This window comes from Emydura macquarii, unplaced genomic scaffold (assembly GCF_026122565.2).
Source record: "Emydura macquarii macquarii isolate MOO-44397 ecotype Brisbane River unplaced genomic scaffold, CSIRO-AGI_Emac_v2 contig_3671, whole genome shotgun sequence".
Lineage (NCBI taxonomy): Eukaryota > Metazoa > Chordata > Testudines > Chelidae > Emydura > Emydura macquarii.
The window spans coordinates 11,200,551-11,227,538 of record NW_027133808.1 but is presented as its reverse complement, the minus strand read 5'-3'; the positions used below and the strand labels follow the sequence as shown (position 1 = coordinate 11,227,538).

At 39.0% G+C, this 26,988-nt stretch overlaps 1 protein-coding gene across 2 annotated transcripts in view; it reads left to right on the top strand.

Moving 5' to 3' along the window:
- Positions 1-26,988, top strand: part of GPC6 (glypican 6) — a 1,015,317-nt gene that overhangs the window by 208,348 nt on the left and 779,981 nt on the right. The window lies entirely within an intron of this gene.

Below are 26,988 nucleotides of genomic sequence, written 5' to 3'. Positions count from 1 at the left end.
AATGACCTTCAGTTTTATGTGAGAAAAATAGGCTTGTTTGCTTTCATTTCTGACAGTACAAAAATGAGAAATTCAAATAGTCCTTTCAGGCCTTAAAAAAATATGAATCTACCCTTTGGCCACACACCATGGGTTGTGATTTTGTCAACTTTCATAAGCTAAATATGATAAAATTACGTTTGGACAATTCTTGGGTGACAACCACCTAAGGAGAGAAGAGTTGATGGAATCATTTATATTAACATAAGTAGCAATGAAGAAGTGTATTTAGAATTGAAAAAGGAGGTTCTGCAGAAGGTGAAGTTTCTGGTGCACAAAAATACGTGTATTCCATGGACTCTTTCCTCCCCCCCCCCCCCCCCCCCCCCCCCCCCCGGCAACATCCTATCCAAAAATAATCCAGACGTAACCTTACTGCATTTAGGTTATGAAATCTGACAAGATCACCCATTATGGTGTGACTAAAGGATAATTACTTTTATTTTATTTTTGTACTCTTTTAAATAATAGGAATCAAATTCAACTGTCTGAGACTACATTACAGACTATTTCTGTTTAACCACTGAGAAAAAGATTCAATATGCTTAGGGCTAAATTCACCAATAGTTAGCACCAATAGTTGTCCAGTGCAGTCCCTAAAATGGGCTATGCCGGCCATGGACAGAGAGTGGACTCGCAGTGGGATGCATGAGCTCTGCATCTTATTACTGCAGCCCCACTGATGGGGCTTTGTAGAATGAGACCTGCCCTCTCTTTGTCAGCCGTGGAAAAGCTGTGTGCCCTCCCTCATCCCCAGCACAGTATGCTGGCCACTTTCTGATGTGATGAGATGCAATTTGCACCTCCTCGTTTCAGCTGGAGGCATACTTACAATGTTTGACAGCAATAAAATATCATGTAAAAATTTTAATGGCAACTGCTTACACCCCAGCTATTTTCCAACAAACATTATATAGCAGGTTTGCAAAAGCGATCACTAAGCTGTGCAACTAACAGATGTTTTTATTTCTCTGGCAATTCCAAAAATGAAAGAGAAAATTTCAGTTCAAGTCAAACTGAAACCAAACACTTTTGGAATTTTTTGGCCAATTGAAAAGACGTGAAAGATTTCATTTTTGGGTCAAATGAAATATTTTAGTTCAGCCCCCACATTTCATTTGGGGACTTTTTAAACTGCTTAATTAATTAATTAATTAAAAGGGGGGAAATAAATGGCTGGACATACAAAAACAGCGGTGATTACAGCAGGCCCCTTGTACTCAATATGCCAATGGTTAGAGCACTTGCCAGGGATGTGGGAGATCAGGTTTGAATCCCTGCTTTGGTGCTTGGACCTGAACCCAGCTGATATCCCCACTCCACTGTCACAGGTGCATGTTCTAACCACTGGACTATAGTCCTTCATTTTCTCTTTTCAACCCAATGAATATTGAAGTACTTTACTAAAGTGGAACAGCTTCATGAGGAGAGAGAGCCACTCCAGAACAGCAAACAACTCTATGGTTAGGGCACTTACCTAGGATGGGGGAGACTTTGGTTCAAATCCATTGTCCAGACTAGGATTCAAACCTGGTTTTCTAACACCCCAGGTAAGTGCTGTAACAACTAGACTATTGAGTACATGGGGAGAGACCTGCTTCTTCCCCCGTTCTGTGAATCCCCTTGTCTATCCAGCCTGAAAAAATGGAAGTGTTTAATTTCAACATTATCGCAATGAATCACTTCAGCATTGCCAATTATTACTCTTTTTCATTCAATTTGATAGACACATTTGTGAAATGTTTCATTTGACCTCAGTCTATATTTTTTTGGCAAAAAAAGGCTTCTGCTGAAAAATTTCACCCAGCTCTAGTGATCATTCACAAGATTTTAATTTAAAGTACTAATTAGGTTCAAATTGATGGCTTCTAAAACAAAATGAGGCAGCTATAATCAAAATAATGACTATTGTCTTTCAACACTTACCCCTGTGCAACATCTTTCTAGGTTACCGCTTGTACAGAATATTGCTACCTATACTCTCATATATGCACATAAATATCACCACCTCAAAATCAGTAAGCATAGCAAACTATAGGGTCTAGAGAACACAACTTGTTCTTATAACAGCTCCTAGATACTATACAATAATTAATAAACTCATAGAACACTAAATTCAGAGTCCTTGTCTTCACAAAAATTTACTTTGAAATGGCTATTCATAATATTTATCACTTCTTTATTTTTCTGTTTGCCAATTGTTCACAAATGGGATTTCATATTTACAGATTTGTATCCTCAATCAATACAAATGACACATTGAAGAAATTTCAGTGCGTGAATTGCTTAACCACATGTATTCACTAGTCACTATTCCTTATCACTCACTTGTCTGTTTAGTCATATAGTTCTCTTCTCTGTCTGGATGAGTGTAATTGCTAGAGAATAAGGGTAAAATTCTGGTCCTGCTTCGTCACTGGCAAAGCTCCCGTTGACTTCAGTGGAGTGAGGATTTCACTCCAAGTTGCTTGGCTTTTCTCAGGATTTGAGGACAATTTGTAGAGAGTTCAGCTGACATTTAGCACACTTTTCTGGGTACTGTGAAGTGTTGTTTCTCTTTTATTATAGTTTATTTTATTTACTTACCTGAATGAATCATTGCTTGAAATCAAGTACAATAAAATAATTAATTTCTTTGTTTGTCATCCAGGGTAACTTTAAATATAACCTTGGTGCCACTTTTGTTTTTAAGGGTTTTTAAAAATTCTTTTTCAGTTTTTACTTGAATTTGCATTCAATAGATTTTCAAGGTTCCATGGTTTATATGCAAGCCAAAAAGAGGGTTTTAGGAGGTTTGGATAAACTTTGATTAGTATGTTGATTGCTTTCAACACTTAAAGTTCTTATTGCCATGGAAATGCAGATACATCTGAAACCAACTAATGATTACAAAGTGTCCTTCGCACACCTACAACAAACTGAAAACATCAAACTCACTATACAAGATACAATTCATATTGATGGAAATACTAAATAATTTTTGTGAAGAAAACAGTAAGTGACTGAAAATGGGGGTTAGGATTGAATCATAGAATCATAGAAGATTAGGGTTGGAAGGGACCTCAGGAAGTCATTCAAAGGAGGACCAACCCCAACTAAACCATCCCAGTCTCACCTTTGTCAAGCCACACCTTGAAAACCTCTAAAGATGGAGATTCCACCACCTCCCTAGGTAACCCATTCCAGTGCTTCACCACTCCTAGTGAAAAAGTTTTTCTTAATATCCAAACAGACCTCCAACTCTGCAACTTGAGACCATTGCTCCTAGTTCTGTCATCTGTTACCACTGAGAACAGCCTAGTTCCATTCTCCCTGGAATCCCCTTTCAGGTACTCAAAGGCTGCTATCAAATCCCCCCATATTCTTCTCTTCTGTAGATTAAACAAGCCTAGTTTCCTCAGCCTTCTTCATAAGTCATGTGCTCCAACCCCCTAATCATTTTTGCTGCCCCTCTGCTGGTCTCTCTCCAATTTGTCCGCATCCTTTTGGAAGTGGAAAGCCCAAAACTGAACACAGTACACCAGTGCCCAATAGAGGGAAATAATCACTTCCCGCGATCTGCTGGCAATGCTCCTACTGCTCACTATGCTGTTAGCCTTCTTGGAAGTAAGGGCACACTGTTGACTCATGTCCAGCTTGTTCTTGTCCACTGTAACCCCTAGTTTCTTTTTTGCCGAACTGCTGCCTAACCAGTCGGTCCCCGGTCCTTAGCAGTGCATGGGATTCTTCCATCCTAAGTGCAGGACTCTGTACTTGTCCTTGTTGAATCTCATCAGATCTTTTTTTTTTTTTTGGCCCAATCCTTCAAGTTGTCTAGGTCACTCTATATCCTATCCTTGCCCTCCAGTATATCTACCAGTCTTCGCAGCTTAGTGTCATCTGCAAACTTGCTTAAGATGCAATCCACTCCATCCTCCAGATCATTAATGAAGATGTTGAACAAAACCGGTCCCAGCACCGACCCCTGGGGTACTCCGCTTGTTACCAGCTGCCAGCTAGACATCAAGCCGTTGATCACTACCCGTTGAGCCCTATGATCTAGCCAGCTTTCTATCCAATTATAGTCCATTCTTCCAACCCATACTACTTTAATTTGCTGATAAGAATATTGAGGGAGACTATATCAAAAGCTTTGCAGAAGTCAAGGTATATCACATCCACCGCTACATCCACAGAGTCAGTCATCTCATCATAGACGTCAATCAGATTGGTTAGGCATGGCTTTCCCTTGATGAATCCATGCTGACTATTCCTGATCACCTTCCTCCCTTCCGAGTGCCTCAAAATGGATTTCTTGAGGACCTGCTCCATGATTTTTCCAGGGACTGAGGTGAGACTGACTGGTCTGTAGTTCCCTGGTTCCTCCTTCTTCCCTTTTTTGAAGATGAACACTATATTTGCCTTTTTCCAGTCATCACATTGGGGACCTTCCCCAATCACGATGAGTTTTCAAAGATAATGGCCAATGTCTCTGCAATCACATCAGCCAACTCCCTCAGCACCTTAGGATGCATTGCATCTAGCCCCATGGACTTGTGCATGTCTAGCCTTTCTAAATAGTACTGAACCTGTTATTTCAGCACTGAGGGTTGCTCACCTCCTCCCCATTCTGTGCTGCCCAATGTAGTAGTCTGACCTTATCTGTGAATACAGAGGTAAAAAAGGCATTAAGTACTTCATCCTTTTCCACATCATCTGTCACTAGGTTGTCTCCCACATTCTGTAAGGGGCTCACACTTCATCTGACCTCCTTCTTGTGGCTAACATACCTGTAGAAACCCTTCTTGTTACCCTTCACTTCCCTTGATAGCTGCAACTCCAATTGTGCTTTGGCCTTCCTGATTTCACCCCTGCATTCTTGAGCAGTATTTTTATACTCCTCCCTACTCATTTGTCCAAGCTTCCACTTCTTGTAAGCTTCCTTACAAGAACGATTTCAACCTTAAACATCACGTATGAATCTCTATAATAAGGCTAATATTTTAACAATTGATATTGTACCTTGATTCATACCAAAACCTCTATCCAGTTTTCTTCTTCTGTAGAAATATATAGATGAAAATGAACAAAAGAAAATTGTGACTTCACTTAGGTTCCTGTAGTGTTTGTTAGCTTTACAATAAAAAACAAGGCTGTGATATGATGGACGTTATGGTTGTGTTTATCATAAATAGTACTATCTTGAACTACACTGTATAACATTCCCCCCACAGCTCTGCCAAGACTCCTCCTATTACCATCCTGAGCTTCTTTGAACAGAAACTAGTTGTGGAGTGGGGGGTTTGTGGTCTCTCACACGGGGGCAAGCAGGGCTCCGTCAAATTCACCTTATTTCCAGATATCTTGTTTTAACTTATAAGATAAGTTAAAGAGTTAGTGTCCTAACCTAGGGGTTCTCAAATTATGGTTATAGGGAGGCAGCAGAGCACCTAGCTCTGGCTCCAGTTCTGTACATCCAGCTCCTTCTACAGAAGTCCAGGCTCTACATTGCATGTAAGAGCAGCACATAAAGTGAAGGAGGCAGTCTAGGTGTCTGTACTAGAGGCTTTGTGCACAAAGAGGAGAGCAAAGGAGTACCACACATAGGGATTTGTAGCCACCAACTTAACAGTGAAAAATATTCATATATCTTCCTAATACTAATATTCAGTTCACTGTAATTTCCATAGAAATCACATGATTGCAAGTGGAAGGGAAGGCAGTCTGTATTCTCAAATGGGAGAAGATAGTTGTCCATGTAAATGGGAGGAAAGGCATCCATAAAATTGTCTGGCTATAGAGCTATGGTCCCTTTCCCTAACCACTGTGCCACTTACACCCTAATACAGTAGAACCTGAGAGTTACAAACACCAGAGTTCTGAACCGACTGGTCAACCACACACCTCATTTGGAACCGGAAGGATGTAATAAGGCAGCAGCAAAGATTTAAAAAAAAAAAATGCAAACCCAGTACAGTTAAGCATAAATTACTTTTTAAAAAAAGAGAGAAAGTTTAGGGGAAATAATTTGGCAAGATAAGGAAACTTTCTGTACTTGTTTTTTTTAAATCAAGATGCTTAAAAGCAGTATTTTTCTTCTGCATAGTAAAGTTTCAAAGCTGTGTTAACTCATTGTCCAGTTGCAAACGTTTGAAAGAACCACCATAATGTTTTGTTCAGAGTTACGAACGTTCTCCATTCCTGAGGTGTTCGTAACTCTGAGGTTGTACTGTAAATAGTTATATCCAACTCATCTCATGCACAGAATTACTTAGCAATTTCCTTGGATGTCACAATAGCACCTTTTCCTTCTCCCATATTTCCAATTTACTTTTGTGTACTGGCACAGAACGTTTTTAGGAATTACATAATGCTCGGTTCCTGAGAAATAACTTTCCATGTCTCTTAGCAGTTAATCTCTGTTCTTTTTTCTTTTTTTCATAGACTATTGCATTAATGTAAAAATGGAGAAAACCCCTTCCAGAGAATCCAAAGTACAAGAAAATAATCAAGAACAGTGCCTAAATGAATGAGTTCAAGGCCCTCTACCTTCTGTAGGCTGATCTTACTGTCAAGGCCCTATATTGTCTTTTTTGGCCAGATCTTCTTCTTTTCCTTTCTCAGTCTTTCATATTTGGCTATTATTTTCTGATCACTATCATTAAGACAGTAGTATCTTTTTCTTTTTTTAAAAAAAAGGGTGACCCTTAGTTTTCTATTCCCTTAAGATTTTGTATTGATGCTACTTATACTTTTATCCAAGAGTGTGATCCTATTTTGTCAGTGATTCACATTCTCCCTTTAGAGGAATGCAGAGGAAAATACTGCATTCAGAGAAGCCAGGCCTTTATGTCACATCTATCCCTTAGTATTCTTTTTAATGGCGCCTTCAGTTCTTACAGCAGGTAGGCTTTATTGACTAGTATTTACCACTGTAAATACTACACAAGAGTTAAATAGTTTAATTGTAATTGTAATTTCACCAACTGCATGTTTGAAGACGTATAGAACTCTGTATTATAATCAACAGAGCAAGCTCATTTAGTCTCCCAGGAACCTAGAGTAGTATTGTTTTTCCCCTGTTTTGTTTGCATCTGTTGCTGGAAGGGAACTAAAAAGGTGCCAAAAAAGTATGTGTTTCAGCAGAATACATGCTAGACAAAAGTAAATACAATGTTGTTTCCCATTGGAAGGAAAAAATATAGTTACCATTTTGGATTGGAAATAGTAATTTATCCCTTCCATGCAGTAAACATGGGTGGCATAAATGGAAGGAATCCCACAGGTGCGTGTCGACTCTTAGACAGTATCTCATAGGTATGCAAATAATTTGTATTTATTGTTATAGCTCCTTTTATTGGGAAGAATCCTAAAAATTTGTAGATACTGTAAATCAGGTAGACTGTGGCTAGTCCCCTGCAAATGGCTAGGAGGCATTGGAGGGTCATGGTGGATTCTCTGTTACTGACAATATTGAAATCAAGATTGGATGTTTTTCTAAAAGATATGTTCTAGGAATTATTTTGGGGAAGTTCTATGGCCTGTGCTATACAGGAGGTCAGACTAGTTGATCATAGATTCTCAGGTCAGAAAGGACCATTATCAGTCTATTGGTAGCAGGAGTTTCTCCATAAGGAAGCAGAATAGGGTGGGGCTCTTTCACCCCTAGCACAGGAACAGAGGTGGAATGCCCTTTCAAAGCCTTTTGGCATGGAGTGCCTTCAGACAGTCCACAGTCAAGACATTACTGTATAAGAGAATTCTTTTTATGATGAAGTCTTAGAGCCTTTGAGAAACCCACTAAGAGAACACATTGCTTCAGTACCAATATTGCCAACATCAAACATTCAGAAATCCCAAGTGAGGCTCACAAAATCATGCGATTAGTATAAAAAGACGATATATTTTAATGATTAATTTGGGGTTTTTAAAAAAAAATCCTTCTATTTTTTGAGCCCTTAGAATTCAGGTTTTGAAGTTTTTTCTTTGCAGCCAGGAGGCATAAAAACTTTTTTTAGTGAAATCTGAAATTCTCAGCAATCACTGAATCCAGCAGCAGAGGATTTAAGAACACCAAATATCACAAAAGACTCATGGTAAAGTCATGAGATTTAGCAATCCTGCTGAGAATGTTTGGCCACTTAAAATAATTTTACCAGTAACAACATACCTGTTGCAGAAGCATCCACAATTCTGCTTCCTTAACGCTCCTGAACATTTTATTTTATTTTATTTATATTTTATTTTATTTATTTTAAAAATAAAATAAAGAGGAATAGCACTGCTTACAGCTCATACTATTTCTACGGAGTCTCTGTAAAATAAATTGCAACTTGCAAATGGATATATTTTCCAAGGTCATATATGCAAATAAGAGTTACTCTATAATCCCTATCACGGGTTTAAAAAAAAAAAGGGAGATAGTTTGATTTCTGAGTGAGCAAGGAGGAAACAATCAGCATAGCAACACTTTCTGAGCTTCAGCAAAAGGGTGCATGCATGGGAACAGGTAACTGGTTCTGGCACTTGTCAGGCCAAGGGAAAGCAAGAAAGAGAGGGAATATTTGGGGAAGTTGAGGTAGTAAATGGAAAACTAAAAGAGTGAGATACAAATGAAGGGTATAATAAAATACTTTTTTTTCTAGCTACAAGTAGTTTTCTCCTTCCCCTTCAGATTACAGTCTTTGGAACTGTTTTCTCTTTTTCCTTGGAGCAATGTTGAGTTTTGGGAAGAGATATAAAGGATAAGAAGAGTCAGAAAAGGGGTTCCAGGTATGTTGATTCTCTGGAAGAGAGCCTGGAGATGAGTGGGAAGAGTTAATCTGAGTGAGTGGAGAGAAGGGGGGTGATGCAATGGTAAAAGGAACTAGGGTCTTCCGTATGTGCATGAGTGCGTGCATATGTCTTCACCCACCTCCGACCTCGAGACACCTCTGACGTGGAATGCAACAACTGTTCACCAGTGCAGGCTAAGATGGGAAAGAGGATAACATCCAATTGAAACTAAAGGTGGAATTTAGTCGTCAACATGCACTACCACCATTTAGAATTTAGCCAAGACAGTGGGTTAATATCCTGAGTCTTGTGCAAGCATTTAATCTTCTTCACCACTATTTGACCTAACATAAGGTTGGGTATCTCTCCAAATATGACTGTCAATAAATTGACCTAAGCAAACTGATCCTCTTAAAAAAAAACCAAATATATGTGATGTTGAACTGTCTACAGTCTTTGTGAAAAGGTCTGTAAAGTCTTTAGTCTAATAGTCCATAAACAAATGTTTGCCTTCACTCAAAGGAGTTTTCACAGGATGCTAGTCAGGGGATCTTTTGCTGTTGTCATTTTGAAAGAAATCTGTGTCCTTTACCAGCTGTTTCTTTGTAAAATGCATTAATGAAGTTAATTAGTATTGACCTTTTCCAATATTCATCATGCCATTGCTTTATCATCCTCAATGTTTGCTTTAAAGAAGGTACAGCTAATCCTGAGGGAGATGGGGGTAGAGGAAATCTCAGTTGGGTTTTATTTTTATGCTAATGTTAAAAAATTAAATTGTTTCTGCTCGGCAGCCTCAACTTGGAACATTGTTAGAGATACCATATTTATTTCATGTTGTTGTAAACTTTATTAGAATTTATTTTGCAGTGAGGTGTTGATTGGGACAATACATGGGAGCTCTTAGTGCTGAAATTGCTTTGTGGTCATGCTTCAGCCTACGTTCTTGCGGGGAAAAAATGTCTTTATCCAACTGAGCAAAGTAATAACTATTTTTCAAATAGCATCACATGTCCATTTCAGGATTATAAGCAGAGGCTGTATTAGGTGCTTTTAGAGACACTGTATGAACCATCTCTCTCTCTCAGAAAATTGGACAAAGATAAATAAGATTAGATTCCTGTTCCTTAGTTTCTGTGTTTCGTATGAATACTTTCCTTAAGACCTTGGAGTGATTATGAAGTTAATTTCAGGTTAGTTAGGACTGATGGCCCCGTGAAATCTTAACTGCTGACCTAACAAATAACTCAAGCATGATATACTTATAACACATTTAAAGGAAAAAGAGCTAGTATTCATAACAACAGCATTCAGTCACTTCTTTATCACCCCAGTCACCCTTCCCAAAAAAGGCAAGGTGAGAAGAAACTTTCACAGTTCTGTATTTCTTTTGAGTCCCTGCTTCTGTCAGATAAGCATTATCCTGGTGCCTTTCATCTGGCTGGATAATTGGGTAAATGGCTTGTTCCAAGAAAGATGTTTATGTTGCTCATACAGGGTTAGATTTTCAAAGTCAGAAGCATACAGAAGTACACTTAAGTAAGTACAAAACATATACATAAAATAGCTGATGTGAATGAGGAAATCAGGTATTTGGTGCATACATGAGGCCAGTGAGGCCTTATGACATTGCACAGGAACTCAGGAGATCTGTGTTTGTCTCCCCCAGCTCTGCCATAGACTAGCTGTGTGATTTTGGAGAAGTCAGTTCTATGTACCTCTACCTGTAAAATAGAGATATCCATGCTTCCTTTTGTCTCTTTCCTATTTAAATTGTATCTTTAGAGGAGGGACTGTCACTTAGTAGTGTAGTTTCAGCACAATGGGGCCCTGATCTCAGCAGAGGCCTCTAAGCATTATTGTTATAAAAATAGGGTTAGATATAAGACTTTTTTCTTTCAGAACAGACAGTGATGAAATTACAGGCAGTTTGGGCAAGTAGCTACCTTAATCCAGAAGAATTCAGGTATCCAAAGCAGCATGCCTGGATTTAAGATAGTGGGACCTAACTGTTTCTATCCATACTGTCCAATCTTTTTTTATTAACTAAGAAAGGAAAGATGGTGGTGTGGTGTGGTGTGATGAACATCAAAACTTACTCATCTGAGATTGGCAGCATGTGAGCATTTGCTAAAACTTTATGCTTCTCATGGGCAAGAATCAGTGAATTTTTAACCAGTGTCCTGCCTCTTTCTATACCAGACAATTAATGTGCCAGTAAAAACTTTATGCACACTTAATCATTCATAACCAAACATATTAGATTCTCAGCAGCTAAAAGCTTCAGCATTCATAATTAAGTGACATCAGTAGAAAGGAACCAGCTAAATGTGGAAGTAGACGGACTGAAAGCTAATGAGTGTTTAAATTGTCTTCTGCGTTTTGAAATGTGGTGCATATGAGTATTTCTTGTTTTTGTCAGAAAAAAATAGCAACAGCTCCTTGATATAACTTTCTTGTGCCAGAAAAGGAAAAATTTGGATTATGACAGAGCTGCATAGAAAACATTACAAAAATTTGTGCTAGAAAATACAAATTAAGCCATGGATACACATTCTGCAACACTGATGAAAGAAAACTATATTGGCATTTCATGTACAAACATCAGTTACTGCCAATAAACTTCCGTGGACGAAAATCACAATGTAGTTTAATCCTTGCAATGTTGTATTAAAGAATACTGCATGTCATTGTCACCCACTAAACTCTGAATAGACAAGTGCCCACTGTAATTCTATTTTGTTACAGGAATAGTGAGTAGGTTCAGTCTGTTCTGACAGCAGAACTCCCACCTTTGGATAATAACACAAGATAAATAAGCAAATCTGGACAGTTGTGGAGGCCGGAACCTTAGTGGATCCAGTTTGGAATAGACACCACAATGTAGTAAAACTGCTCAGACTAAAAGCAAAAACCTTTACATTTATAGGGAAACAATTTGAGGGTAAACTGAGACTTCATAAATCTAAACATGATCCTATCATTACAGCAACTCAGCAAATACTATGCAAACAAAAAAAAAATAGTATTAATCATACAGATTTATTCAGTACCAAAAGATACACAGGCCATAAATCCTATGCACTTAAAACATGTACTGATGAGTTGCCATTTATGTCACCACACGGTCCTAAGTTGAACACGCAGCAAGCGCCCAGTTCTCTGAAGCGCTGGTATCCTTCTCCTTGTGTTAATCTTCTTGCTGTAGTTAGTAAAAGCAGGCCTGTGAGTATCAGCCCTCAGGGCAAAGATCTTTACCTCCCTTCTGGTATGTCTCCCTCTGGGTCTGGCTCAACTAACTACAGAGTTTGGTGCCATTTTTTTTGTTATACTTTGAGTGGAATTGGATCCCACCCTTGAAGATGCCCATGTTTCAAGGGTTCGTGAACTTTTTTCCTTTGTTCACCTGTTAGTCCCAGACTATCTGGAGTCAATGGAGAGCTGCAAACTTTCTTCTGGCAGAAGGGAAAAAAAACCCTCTATTACTGTTTAAAAAGAACTGCACAGAAGCATGGGTTACATTCTCCTCTACTTGACCATAGTTGTCTGACTTGTATCTGATGGTGAAATAATGAATTGCTAATGCTGCCAACCACCAGTGAGATGTGGCATCCAGATTTGCAGTTTTAAGAATGTATGTTAGAGGATTATCATCAGTCACAACTTCAAATTTTACTTCATACAAATAGTCATGGAATTTTTCTGATACAGCCCATTTCAGAGTTAGGAATTTAAACTTAGACATGGGATAGTTCTGTTCACTTGCACTCAATCCTCAAATGGCATATGCAATTACTGAATCTTTCTTATTCTTGATATATTGCTGCTCCCAATCCTGTCAAGCTGGCATCTGTATGTAATCTATATGGAAGCTTCCAGATGGCAAACCCCAAGACAGGCACAGTTGTTAACAGTTTTCATGGTTTCAAAGGCTTCCTGACAGCTGTCAGTCCATTGATCCATTAGCTCTTGAGAGCTTTTGGTCTATTCCACAATATCTCTTCTTTCTTCCCCCCCATGAGAGGTGATGTCAAAGGCTTAATAACAATCAAATACTTCTCTACACATTTTTATTGTATCCTCACAGTTCTTGGTCTTGGCCAATACTTTAAAGCAGACAATTTGTCAGTCAGGTTGTATGCCCTCCCATGAGATCATGTGTCCCAAATACTTTACAGATATTTGAAGAAACTTGCACTTAGAAACTGACAGCTTCAACCTGTGTTCTATCTAACACTGAAGAACCTTCATTCGTCTTGCTTCTTGTTCCTCAAGCATTGCTGAAAATATTATCAAGTCATCCAGAAATGCTACAACTTCTGTGAGGTTGAGGTCCTTCATAACACAGTCCATCATCCATTGGAATGTCACAAGTGCATTGGTCGCTCTTTGTGGCGTCATACAAAAATGCCAATTTCCCATTGGTGTAGTAGATGCTGTTTTGGGTCTATCCTCCTTTTCCACCTCAATTTAGTAGTAACTGCTACCAAATCAGGAACAGTAAACCACTTGGATCCAGAAAGCAAAGAAAGAGCTTCCTTGATCCTTGGTAAAGGATAGGCATCCTTTCTGGTGATGCTATTAAGCCATCTGTAATCCATCACCATCCTTAAGGCACCAGTCTTCTTTCTGACTAAAACAAATGGAGAGGCAAAAGGAATATTTGATTCCTCTCTGACTCCACATGCTAACAGTTCATAGAGATGCTGTCACAATTCCTCAAAATCAGCTGGTGAAACTAGTCTTGACCTTTCCTTGGAAGGTTTATTGTCAGACAGGTGAATAGCCTAAGTCACTTCCTTGATGTGTCCCACATCCAAGTCACGCCTGGAGAAAGTTGCTCCAGTTTCTTGGGAAATTCTCTTTTCAAGATGCTGTTTGTAATCAGAATTGTTAGGGGAATCACCACAGTCCAAAGAAAGAGGGGTATTGTCATCTCCTTTTATAGCTGGCTTTGGCTTGACCCAGTTCACAACTTCTCTCTTAGCAATCATGCACTTTATGGGTAGCATGGTTCCATGAGAACTTATGTTCTGCAGTAATAGTGATCCTATTACAGGAAGCTGTTGTGAACTGAGATTTTTACTGCTAGCCCTCCTTGAAAACTTCAGTTTTCTGCATCTTGTAGTAGAATTTTGAGTTGTTCCTCTCTTGGTAACATTCTTACACTTCAAATAACTTCCTTAACTTCATCTGAATATAGTGTCACTTGTTTACCCCCTGCAAATCTTACAATTTTCTTTGCAGTTCTCTTCTGTATGCTCTTCAGAGCATTGTGCAGAGTGTATGCCTCAGCCCATATAGTACCAACTTGCTGCCAGTTTCTGCAGGAAATGTGAGCTTGCCAGTCTCCCTTACATTTTCATAGAACATTGAGTCCCCCAATAACTGTCACTGAAGCTGATGGATTCTGATTAAGGAACATCAGTGTGAAGACCATCCTCCATTCCACAACATTTTTGGGGAAATAAGACCGAGGCAATGATGTATCCCCAAATAAAGAAAATCTTGTCCAACAGCTTCCATTTCCTGGAATACTTCTTTCATTGGACACAATTCTGTATGTGTCAAATGTTCTTTGTAAAATTCTCGAGTTATGCAGGTTATTTGGGAACCTGTATCCTATTAAGCATTTGCATGCCACTTCCTCAATGAACATTGGGATGTGACATGGTTCTCCCACCAGTTCAGTTAGTGTCTTCTTCCATTTGGTCATCTTGTTGATGGCCTCTCGAAGCTTAGCTCCGATTTTATAATTTTCAGCTGGCTCCTGAGATTTCAGAGTTTTGTTCAGTGTGGAAACAGACTTCTTCTGTACTTACAGTTCAGACAGACAGCACTCCTATGTTTACCACTTTTACAAGACTATGACAGTTTGTACTTTTGCTATTAATGAAATGACCAGCAATCTATGACGGGTGGCCAAACTTACTAACCCCCCGAAAAGTCCCCTCTCTGCTGGGCAGAATCCTATAGCCTGACCAGCCTGCTGCAGGGCAGAAGCTCCGAGTGGGGTGGGGCTTAGGGGGCTCTTCTACCCGCACTTTAAATGTAAAAGAGCTTCATGCAGCTCACGAGCTGCAGTTCGGCCACCTCTGTTTATGAGCTTGTATTGCACAGAAGGAAAGAGCTGGGCAGTACAAGACACACATTTCTGGGGACAAATCTGTGCCTGGGGATTTGTTTGTGTCAATCTGAAATATAATTCAGAAGTGGCTAGCTGTAGCACTCTTACAATATACTTGGGAGTAATTTACATGCTAGAAGCTGTGTGTGAACAAGGCCAGGAGTAGTTGCTCTCACAGCAAAGAAGTGTAAAAGGCACCCCCCATTGGAGACTTGAGGGGACACAGCTGTTCAGCAGTCTACGTTGTATCCTGGAGAATGTCACAACGGTGTTGAGTGTCTCAGTGCACATAGCACTAGAATGAACCTCCTTACCACAGCTGTAAAAGAAGAACCGTGGATTGTTTGCAATAGATTCCTTGATAGATGAGGATGTCTTCTGAAATTTCAGAGAGCTATTCTGCTCTGGTGAATGCTGCCTCTTCAGAGTGGCAGGTCCTTCCACTAATTTCGCTATGGCTCCTTCAAGCTGAGCCATATGGTTTTCCATCTTCCTTGATTCTTCTGCAGCGGAACTCAAGCTTCATTCAGCTTCTATGGCATGACATGAACTGCTAGGTATAGACTGACTTTTCCTAGTTTTTTAACTTTTCTTTGCTATTTCATTTTTCTTTTCTTCAAATTGGCAGATTTTGTATGGCAGTTCAGAGTATGATATCTTGGAAACAGCAATAGTATCCAAATGGTTCCTCTGATGGAACTGTGTAATCAGGGACTCATCCCAACACCCATGAATAAATAAATTGCTTTATTCCCTGTACATTAGGGTTTTCTGGCATCTATATTTATTCTGCTTCATTATCTTTCTCTAACAGCTGTTTAATCTTCCCAAATACTCAGAGGGTATTTCCATGGACTTCCAAAAGGTCTCTAGAGATTGTGCATACAATTCATCACTGCTGGAAACACAACCATGCTTATTTTCCAACTCTGTCAAACACTCTTCTGCAGTGGCAGACTTCCCTGCATTGAAAGCTGAAGGCTGAAGGTCACAAACTTTCTACTAACTACCTTTTTCTTCCCTGGTATTTGGGAACAATTTGGTATTATCTAGTAACTATTTGTTGTATTTGCAGCTTTCAGGTACCAATATCTATCTCCCCACTGGTTGTGGTGAATGGCTATTCAATTTGTAGGCTATATGATGGCAGGGGGCAACAACCTCTGTAGAGTTTATCACATGTTCTACTGTCACTTTATGTACCCCCTCGGAATAATGAATGTGGGAGTAGAATGTGTGGGGAGGAGAACTGTATATTTTTCTCTAGAAGCATATTGGTCTGAAAAATATATAAGCGCAGCATTACATCTCTGGTTAGTATTAATTGTACTCTTCTGTGGAATCACTCCTGCTGTCAGAATTGTCATCTTTTGGATACCTGTCGTCAGGAGTACTATGAGAATTTGTTTCAGTCTAATGTGAATCACATTTCACTTACCATTCCATTTAACCTGTTCACATTCTTTTTTTAACATCTTGAGCTGCACACTTCTTACTATGTTCACAAATTTGATACTCTGCAATGTACTTTTTATCCTCTTAAATCTGGTTACTGCCCCATACTCACTCATAACATGGGTAAATTCCTCATCTATAACAGTGGGTGAATCCTACTCAACCTAATTGAGCTGATTAAAGCTTGCTAAGTTTCATGGTCACAACAATACACAACCTAAATTCCTTCTGGACAACCCCAGGAAAATTCAATTAACAATTAATCTTCAAATGCAGGATGGCGTTGCCCTTGTTAGGGTGCCAGGATTTTTAAATTTATGTAATGCAATAATTTATGATTACACAAGCACCCACTATAATTCCATTTTATTGCCGGACCAGTGAGCGGGTTGAGTTTGTCTTGATAGCAGAACTCCCACCTGTGGATAATAACACATAAGATAAATATGCAAATTTGGACAGTTGTGGATGCCCATACCATCAGTTGCTCCAATTTGGAATAAAGACACTACAATGTGGTAAAGCTGCTTAGACTAAAATAAATAAACAAATAAATCTTAAGGTTATAAAGAGACAATTTGAGGGTTATCTAAGACTCCTCATATATCTAAATGTGATCTTATCATTACAGCAAATGCTATGCAAACCAAAGTAATAGTCTCTGTCAAGTCTCTGGTGGCAGAGAATACAACACCGTGAGATCTCGCGGCAGCGTGCGCTGCCACCAGGGGCCGGACCAAAAGGGTCGGTAGGCCGTATCGGGCCCACAAGGCGGATCTTTGACACCCCTGCTGTATTGTACTGCCTAGCATCATCATACTTAGTTTTGGTCCAGTCTCCTACATGTGACTTGACAGAGAAGTGCCCACCTTTTGAGTTATGCTGTCAATCAAACAGGAAGTCTCTGGAGAATATATATTCCCTATGGATGACTTTTTGTTTCAATTTAGAAATTTTTGCATGCATTTACAAATTAAAGCAGCACATTTTAAACATTGAGGTCTGAGGCTCTGAATGCTTGAGGACTAAAATGTTTCTCTTGAATGTGCTGTGGATAGCAAGTGGTATTGAGTGCCAAGCAATTTCATCCCCAAGCGACTAAAATTATACTCTGGTGAAACACTGATCAGATGGGCTGAATTATGGATAATTGCTTCTTATGATGCAAGTTCAAGAATGTGACCTCATAATTTGTCACCTAAAGGTCTTTGCCTTGCTTTGGGGAAACTATGACTCAGACAAGCAGCAGAGTTGAGTTCAAGAACAAGTACTTTATTAAACAAAAACAATTACACCAAAAAAGCAACTAAACTCTGTAATCAACAGAGATTATACCTTTTATAAGAATAAGGCTCTCTTTTTGTAGAGGACATATCTCTCTCTAGGTAAACTGAAACTGAAGATAGATATTCCAAAATAAATATGTGGATCATGTGCATTTATCATAAATAATCCAGACAGCTTTTGAACCTAAGCAAGGGTCAGGTTTTCAAAAATGCTCAAAACCCAATGTTAAAAATGGAAAATCTTTTGACAAATCTGTTTTGGCTTTTTCCTCCAAAATTACATTGTCCAACTACTCAGAGTTTAACAGGAGAAACCATTAAACTTTTAAGTGATAATAATATTTCACTATCTAATTAAAATAGACTTCAAAAATAAAATTAATCGGGGAATCATAATTTTCAGCAATAGTTTTTCACCAGTTGGACATAAATATGAATAATAAAAATGGCTGAAAAATGGCTATTGTGCTTCAAGAACAAAACTAAATAGTTTCAAAATTTTTCATGATATATTTCATCTTTTGATTAAATGTTTTTTAAAAGGAAACTTTTGGATTTTATTTTTTTAAATTTCAAAAATGATGTTGATGGAGAATAAGCCTTCTTCCTCTCACTACTTTACTACTTTTCACTCCCTTCCTTCACCTTCCCCCCGCCCAGTAAAATTTTAGATTTGAACCAAAAATGTTTTGTTTTCTCACACCTTTGTTTTGGTTTAAAAAGAAACTTTTTCATGTGACAAATTTGCTCTTGTCTCCATAAGAGGAATATTCAGGGTTATAATATAGGAGGTTTTCTAAAAAAAGACTTAGGTTATGGTCTGAAGTATGAGAGTTTGCATCCCTTCTGTAACTCAACATTTAACCAATGTTGCTTAAGAAGAAATATGTTTTGTTTACTGGTTATTCCACCATTGCCTCCTGCAGTTGTTTTTTGCCTTGTCCTCTGAAGCAGCTGGAACTGGCCTCTGTTGAAGACCGGATACAAAACTAGCTGGATCACTGGTCTGATCCAGTAATGTAATTCCTATATTCCTATTGAAGCTTGAGGTTTGATAGTAATATCTTTTTGCAGAGCAATGCTGAGGCTTTCTGATGCAATGCAATCTTCCTTTATCTCTTTTCCTCTCCTCTCAGAAATTGCTTGAGTTTCAAATCTTCTTTCCTTTTCATAGAGTTTATTGATGATATAGAATACAGCTCATAGAAGTTTAGTTAGAGACAGATATTAATGCCTGTCATGTCTCCATTGGCTCATCTGCTGATGGACTGGTTTCAATTACTACTTCACTTAACAAAATTACAAATATTAGCATCATGAATTCTTGTTGAATATATCTTTTGACCCTCTGGTGGTCTAAGAATTTCTGTGATATTTTACTTTAAAAACTTCCTTTTGCTCCATGTGCAGACGTGGTCAGCATTAAGGAGATGTCATTTATGTTATAGATAGAAGGCTTTTAGCTCAATGAACTGTGTCACCACTGCATTATGCCAGCTTTATGCCAGTATTGTGAGGGGAAATCAGGTCCTATATTATAAAAGTCCTTAGGGCCAGATTTTTAAAAGTATTCTGGTGCCTAACTGTCTGTATAGCGTGTTCTGTCAGCAGTACTTTAAGATGCACCTTGTATCTTTCTAAGTTTTTTGAGAAAATTGTATAAGCATATCATTCAAATAAGCCCCTATCTACAGCCAGATTTTCAAGAGAGTTCAGGTCCCATCTCACCTAAAAGAAATATTTTCAAGTCATGCAGCACCAGCAGGTCATGTGAGAACACTAGGTGCTGAACACCTTAGAGAATTATGGGAGACAGTGGATGCTGAGCACTCTTGGAAAATCTGGCCACTTCAGTGAAGTACCTATCTGTGACATGAGCTCTTCTGAAAACCCAGAGGCTATTGAAGTGTTATCTATTCTTTCTAAGTCATGTTTGTTTATGTACTAGGATTTTCCACAAAGTATAATCGAGAGTATGTCTAATGTCCTGGGCATCTTTGACAATCTTTTTGAAATGTATCAGAATACATTGAATCTAGTTTTATGTTCTGAAACAGTTAAATAACTTGCACCAGATTATATCTGGATTCCTTGTTAAATGACTATCACCTGCATTTTCTCTCTCAGTTGCACAACAACAACAAATGCATGCAATTCTTTAGTTGGTTTATAGGCTTAGATTTCCCCACAGAATATCACAAAACCAAATTACATTCTTGAATATGGGATTTTACTTTTGGGTTTCTCAGCTGACTGCCAAATAAGCAGGCCGACAGTTCCCTATTGACTAATGGCAGAATCCTCAGCTGGTGTAAAGAAATGTGCCCTGGATCCTCCTGTTATTTGGAAATCAGTTTATGTGAAGAATTTCTGTCAAAGGCTATGCTCTTTCTCTTTCAGTCTGACCTCTGTCAGGATCTTTGAGCAGAGGCTTGTTAGCCTAACACAACTCCTTTGGAGAGAGGTGCCCCATTATAGATTTTTGCCACGGCTGCTGACCCCTGAGAATTAGTATGTTGTGTCTGAGATCAGAACTGAATCTCTTTATTTTTGCATCTATGTCTTTACAGTACATATTGTGTCTTCTTTTTTAAAAAATGGATATAGGAATAAAGTTGTATGAAATTCTACTCTTGAAAGGATTCCTCACTGAGGTTACCAGAATTAATTGTTTCCCTGTGCATGGAATCTTTTAGATTAGCCCCAAAGAAAATATCATGTGTCCCTCTGTACATGTGCTGGTGTGTTTCCAGAAGTAGAATCAGAAACACAGGGAGTATATGAAATTGCCTCAGTGACAGATTTAATCTGGAAAATTTATGAGCTTCAGGGGAAAAAGAGTTGAGAGTTTTCTTTTGCTGTATGCAACTCTCATGTTGGCCTTAGTACTTGTTTTACAATCACTCAGGTCATGTCCTATGGTGTTGGAAACAGGATGAATGAAAGCATAACTTTCCCTCCCTGCTTGTGTGAGACAGAAAAGGGGGGAGGAGAGTAAATTGTCTTAACAGTTGTCGTTGCTGAAGATTATTTAAAAGCTGTAAAAGCTTTCCTTTGCCTTCAGGAATTCACATACAGCTTGAGGATTTATTATCATCTTTGTTGAATGGGATTCAAAGTATTCTTTAACAAGGATCTTATCCCTCATCGCACTTGGAAGAATCCTTCTGAAATTGTGGAACATATAGAAAGCAGACAGAATAATGAGGTTCAGATGATGTTTGTTTCTGTTTGTTTGGCACTAAGCAGGGTTGCCAACTCAAATAAAAAAAAATGACATTTCATCATCATCAACCACAAAACTATCCTCTGCCAGTACATTAAGATTATACTTTTCAAACTATGCACAGCACATCACAGTATGATTCAGGAGCGGTTTGCAAGCATACAACTTCTGTTTTTGCTTATATCTGTCCATTTTGTCTGAATTCACTCTCTTTAGAGTGAGAGGCAATAAATGTAGTTATTAGTTGTAGATTCCATTCTTTGAAGGCATGATAGGACCTTCCCTCCCCTCTAAAGCCCCATCAAAACTTGTGAGGGCAAGGAAATGACAGGTATGTGCCAAGTGACAAGCTATGTGATCAAGTAGAGTAAAAGGTTAATGATAAAGAGAAGAGAACTGACTGCACAAGGGAGTGTTGTAGAACCCAAAATAGCCCCAACTGCGCATCTAGGTATGCAAAATGAAGAAAAGGTTAAAGAATAGATCTTTTATTAACTTCATTTTCTCAGCCATCCCTGTCTGGAACAATACCTTGCCTATTATCTCTCTGCCAATCCCCTCTGCCCTCCCCAACTGCTGCACCTATGGGAATTAAGGATAAAGCATATCTCCATGAATACTGAAAGACACATTGATCTCAAAGTATACAAGGTATCTGTGAGACCTGGAAAAAGGCATATTTTTTTTGTATTAGTCAAGCTGATTGAGGCTTGGCCTGAATAAAATCCTTTAATTTTAGCAGATTTGACAAAATGTATTCTCTTCCAATAAGCAAATAATACAGAAACATAATCCTCCAATCATATTTTTAAAGATAACTTCAGATCATAAATTAAGGGGCTTTCAAAATAGTTACTTTCGGATAAAATGTCCTTGATTGTCTCCTGGATAGCAATAATTTATCACATACTCAGGAATTTAATCTCCTAGGGCTAGTGACCAGGGGCAGCTAACGGGAGTTTTACAAGGGAGTTCTCCAGGCAAAGGAGAAGTGACCACGTGACCCTTGGCATGAGTTTGTTGCGTGTAGTGTGTGTTGCGTTGTGCTTGCTGCTTGATTGAAGTATATTGTGTGGTTTGTTTGTTTGGGGAATCATGTGCTGATCCTAACAGCCTGTTAGGCAAGGCTGAGAGCTTCTTAAGAAGGCTTTGATCCCCAACCCCTTTAGCACCCATCAACCCTTAACCAGGAGGCGGGGTTCCTCAAGGAGAACTATGGTTTAAAAAGCCCATTCCTAAATGACCAGAGGAGCTAGTGACCAAGTGACCAGGGGAGTTTTGCAAGGTTAGGGGAGATGTGTGTGGTGTTGGGGGTAGATTCACTTCATTAACAATCTGTAAACTGAAGACAATAACCCACCCCTCCCCCCTCCTGATAAACCAGTGGGGTCACTGCACGATTGACATGCTAAAGGAACACGCAAGGAAGATAAGGCCATTGTAGAGAAACAAATGAATTATTTGCATTCTTCACAGCTGAGGATGTGAGGGAGATTCCCACAACTGAGCTATTCTTTTTGGGTGGCAAATCAGAGGAACTGTCCCAGATTGAGGTGGCATTAGAGGAGGCTTTGGAACAAATTGATAAAATTAAACAGTAATAAGTCACCAGGAACAGAGGGTATCCACAAAAGAGTTCTGAAGGAACTCAAATGTGAAATTGCAGAACTACTAACTGTGGTGTATAACCTATCATTTAAATCAGACTTTGCCCCAGATGACTGGATGTGATGCCATTTATATAAAAAGGATGCAGAGGTGATTATGGCAATTACAGGCTACCAGATAAATTACCAGATAAATTGGTTGAAACTGTAGTAAAGAAGAGAATAATTAGGTACACAGATGAATACGATTTGTTGGGGAAGAGTCAACATGGTTTTTGTACAGGAAAATCATGCCTCCCCAATCTACTAGAATTATTTGAGAGGGTTAGCAAGCATAGGACAAGGTTGATCCAGTGGATATAGTGTACTTAGATTTTCAGAAAGCATTTGACGAGGAACCAAGTAAGGACCGCAAAGTAAACGGTCAGGGAATCAGAGGGAAGGTCCTCTCCTGGATCAGTAACTGATTAAAAGATAGGGAAAAAGGGCAGGAATAAATGGTCAGTTTTAAGACTGGAGAGAGGTAAATAGTGGTGTCCCCCAGGGGTCTGTACTGGGATCAGTACTGCTCAACATATTAATAAATGATCTGGAAAAAATTGGGAAACAGTGAGGTGGCAAAATTTGCAGATGATACGAAACTACTCAAGAGCAGACTGTGAAGAGTTACGAAGGTGTTATCCCAAAATTCAGATCCAAAAGACCGTATAGTGGCTCAGGTATACTAATGGACCAATCATAAGTCTGACTTCTATAAGCAGGTAACAGTAGGTGGTCCGCCCTAGGGGATTTACAAGAGTTTACCAGGGGTTTTCCTTTAAATCATTGTAAAACTCCCTAGACCTGCCTGCCTCGATTTAGCCTTGGGAGGACATGGATACAGTTTTCTGCTCAAATATTTGACACTTTCACAGGAATTTCTTTGAAAACAAGATGTCTCTTAATTAAATGCTAATTCTGGTACAATTTAAACTGAAAATCAACACAATATAACAAATGAAATAAATGGCTTAAGACAGTACAGAATACTGTAACATAAACCATCAAACTGCAATACAGTGCTTATAACACAATATAACCTTTCCACTACACATTACAATGTTATGGCTACTTAATTGCGGCACTGCATGACAAACATACAATGTTTCAACATATAATATAACATAGAGAATCCTTCATGCATATGTATAAAAATTTAATACAGCATTGTATTAGGGTATCAAAATTATTACAATATAACATACAATTCCCTTATACATATGCATAAAGTAAATAACACATTCAATAATACAACTACAAACTAACATTCTATGGTTGTTGATCAGGCAATCAGAATGGGTGGGGTAGGATGTCATTCAAATGCAAGCATCCAGCTTTATTCACAATCTTGCACATGTATTCCTTATCTTAAGAAAAGTTGTACTTCCTTCCTTTCTTGATCAAATCCCTCTAACTCATCTTAGCTCCTTCTGTTCTGTCTCTTCCTTCATGCTCCTGCTGTTATTACTGCTGCTACCACCTTCTGCAGTTTTTATCTTCTCCTGACCATCCGATCGCCCACTCTCAAGCCTGTCTGCTCTCTGTCTTGTCTATGATTTCTGACCCTTCTTGATTGGTTACTATCTTAATGTCAGTCATCAGTATTGTCCCTTCCCAATGGGTGATATCATTTTTGACCAATCAGTTGTTTCACTTAGTTCAATTAGCTTCAATTAGTTTCACTTGTTTACTTCAAACTGGACTGCCTTGTGATCCTCCTTTCCACCTAACTGACCCCTCCCTTCAGGTATTAGAAGCGACCTTTACTTATCAAAAGCTTTTTATCAAAAGCCTTAAACCTAAAACTATATTTTTGTTCTTGCCTAAATGTTATGATACTGTCGCCATTTCTGTTATTTCAATTAAAACAGACAAAATCCACAATGTTTTCCCTCTCTCTTTCTGCCTGCATTTCAGCTGTGTGGCTAAATGCTGTCTCTGGTGCTGACCTCCTTATATGGACTAGAACAGTGTAAAAATCTCTTGTATCAAAGGGATCTTACAAAACTGAGTGACTGGGCAATAAAATGGCAGATAAAATTCAATGTTGATAAATGCAAAGAAATGCATATTAGAAAAACAATCCCAGCAATACATATAAAATGATGGGGTCTAAATTAGCTGTTACCACTCAAGAAAGAGATCTTGGAGTCGTAAATAGTTCTCTGAAAACATCCACTCCGTTTGCAGTGGCAGTGAAAAAAGCTAACAGAATGTTGGGAATCATTAGGAAAGGGATAGATAATAAGACAGAAAATATCATAATGCCTCTTTATAAATCCATTCTATTCCCACATCTTGAAAACTGCAATCAGATCTGGTCGCTGCATCTCAAAAAAGATGTATTGGAATTGGAAAAGGTACAGAAAAGGGCAACTAAAATGATTAGGGGTATGGAAAATCTTCCATATGGGGAGAGATTAGTAAGACTAGGAATTTTCAGCTTGGAAAAGAGATGACTAAGTGGGGATATAAGTGGGATTCTATAAAAATGACTAGAGTGAAAAAAGTAAATAAGGAAGTGTTATATACTCCTTCTCATAACCCAAGAACTATGGGGTGACCAAATGAAATTAATAGGCAGAGAGCTTAAAATGAACACAAGGAAGTATTTCTTCACACAACGAATAGTCAACCTGTGAAACTCCTTACCAGAGGATGTTGTGAAGGCCAACACTATAACAAGGTTCAAAAAAGAACTAGATAAGTTCATGGAGGATAGGTCCATCAATGGCTATTAGCCAGGATAGGTAGGGATTGCTGTTTGCCAGAGGCTGAGAATGGGCAACAGGGGATGGATCACTTGATGATTACTTGTTCTGTTCATTCCCTCTGAAGCACTTGGAATTGGTCACTGTTGGAAGACAGGATACTGGGCTAGATGGACCATTGGTTTCACCCAGTGTGGCTCTTTTTATGTTCTGATCTGTTAACCTCTCTTAGCTGGGGTGCTGCTAGTAGGGAAGAATTGTATCAGGGAGGGCTAGGCAGCGAACATGGTAACCCTAGAAATGCTCATGGCATATGCTATAGAAGCAGGTAAGCTATATGGGCAACCATGGAACAAACTGATACCCGAGGGTCTCACTGCCACACTACCTCTGCTCGTTAGGTCTGTAGGCTATCATCCCCTCTCCCCCCAGCCCCACAGCTATTCTTGTAAAGCAAGTGGATTCACCATGCCAATCACAAAAGGGAGGGAGGTGCTCCAGTTATCCCTGTTAGGGCAGGATTCTTTCCTGTGTCAAGTTTTCTAGTGCTTTATTCTTGTTTTAAATGTCCCATGTTCTTACTATGGGACGTCTACTACTTTCCTTGAGGAGACCATCCTTCAGCTTCATTGTCAGGAAGACTTTGCTGACCTACAAGCTTACATTATTTTTTTATTTTTTTATTTGTAAGATGTATGCACCCGCAGCAATTTTGGGCATTACTTACTTGACTACACAATTACATAATTAAAAAATGAGAAAAAAAATACTACTTGAAAAAAGAACTCCATCTAAAGATAGTAATCACACTGACTAAGAAAAGCCTGAGAAAATGGGCCTTTCACTGTGCACTGAAAGTCAATGAGGGCTGCCTAGTTAGAGCAATGGGGGAAGCAGATTCTCGATCCAAGCCCCTTTGCTGCCCATCGAATCACCCTGCTCGCAGCTGCCCAAGAGTTCAAATTTGCCGAGTCTTAGCGAGAACACCCCAGGACTGTACATAGGGAGAGATGTGATCTTAGAAATTAAAATGTAATGCTTTGAATTGCACCAAGACAGATATTTCTAACCAGTGCTGTCAGTGGAGGACAAGTGTGTGAAATGATTCATTAAGCAAGTGACCCATTACCTTCTGCATTAGCTGAAATTTCAAAGTGGGCTTCAATAGTAGTTTCAAACAGAGCGCTTCATAGCAATCAACTCTGGAAACTATGAAGGGGAGGATAACCGTAGAAAGAGTTCACCTTAGTGTTCCATCTCACAGAAGGTAGGCTTCTGATTTCAAAGTGCTCTGAGAACCTGTCAGAGCAATACTAGCATACATTGGTCAGAGGATCACTATTAGAGGAGGGCTGTTCTCTTCCAGATCTGAAAAACTTGTGCAGAGAGTGACAAGAAAACAAGCACCCTATGGGATTTCACAGTGCTGAGAGTTTCTCTGAAATGTAAACTCCAAGTTGGCTGATCATAAGAAGTACTAGTAATGGGGCTTTCATTGCACCAGAAGAGGGATGTGGTTCACTTCCTGGAAAAGACTTCACTGAATTGGAGAATTGGGTGGGACCATCCTTAGGAAACCCAGCTTGAGATTGTGGGAGTAGGCTGCTTGATCACATCATGAAGGAGAGCCTGATGTTGGAGGAGTCAAAAGGCAAATACTGTCATGAGGTGGGAGTCATTTGTGGACCATGTATAGATTCATCAAAAGTTCCAGTAATGAGGATAATCTTCAGAATAGTGTCCA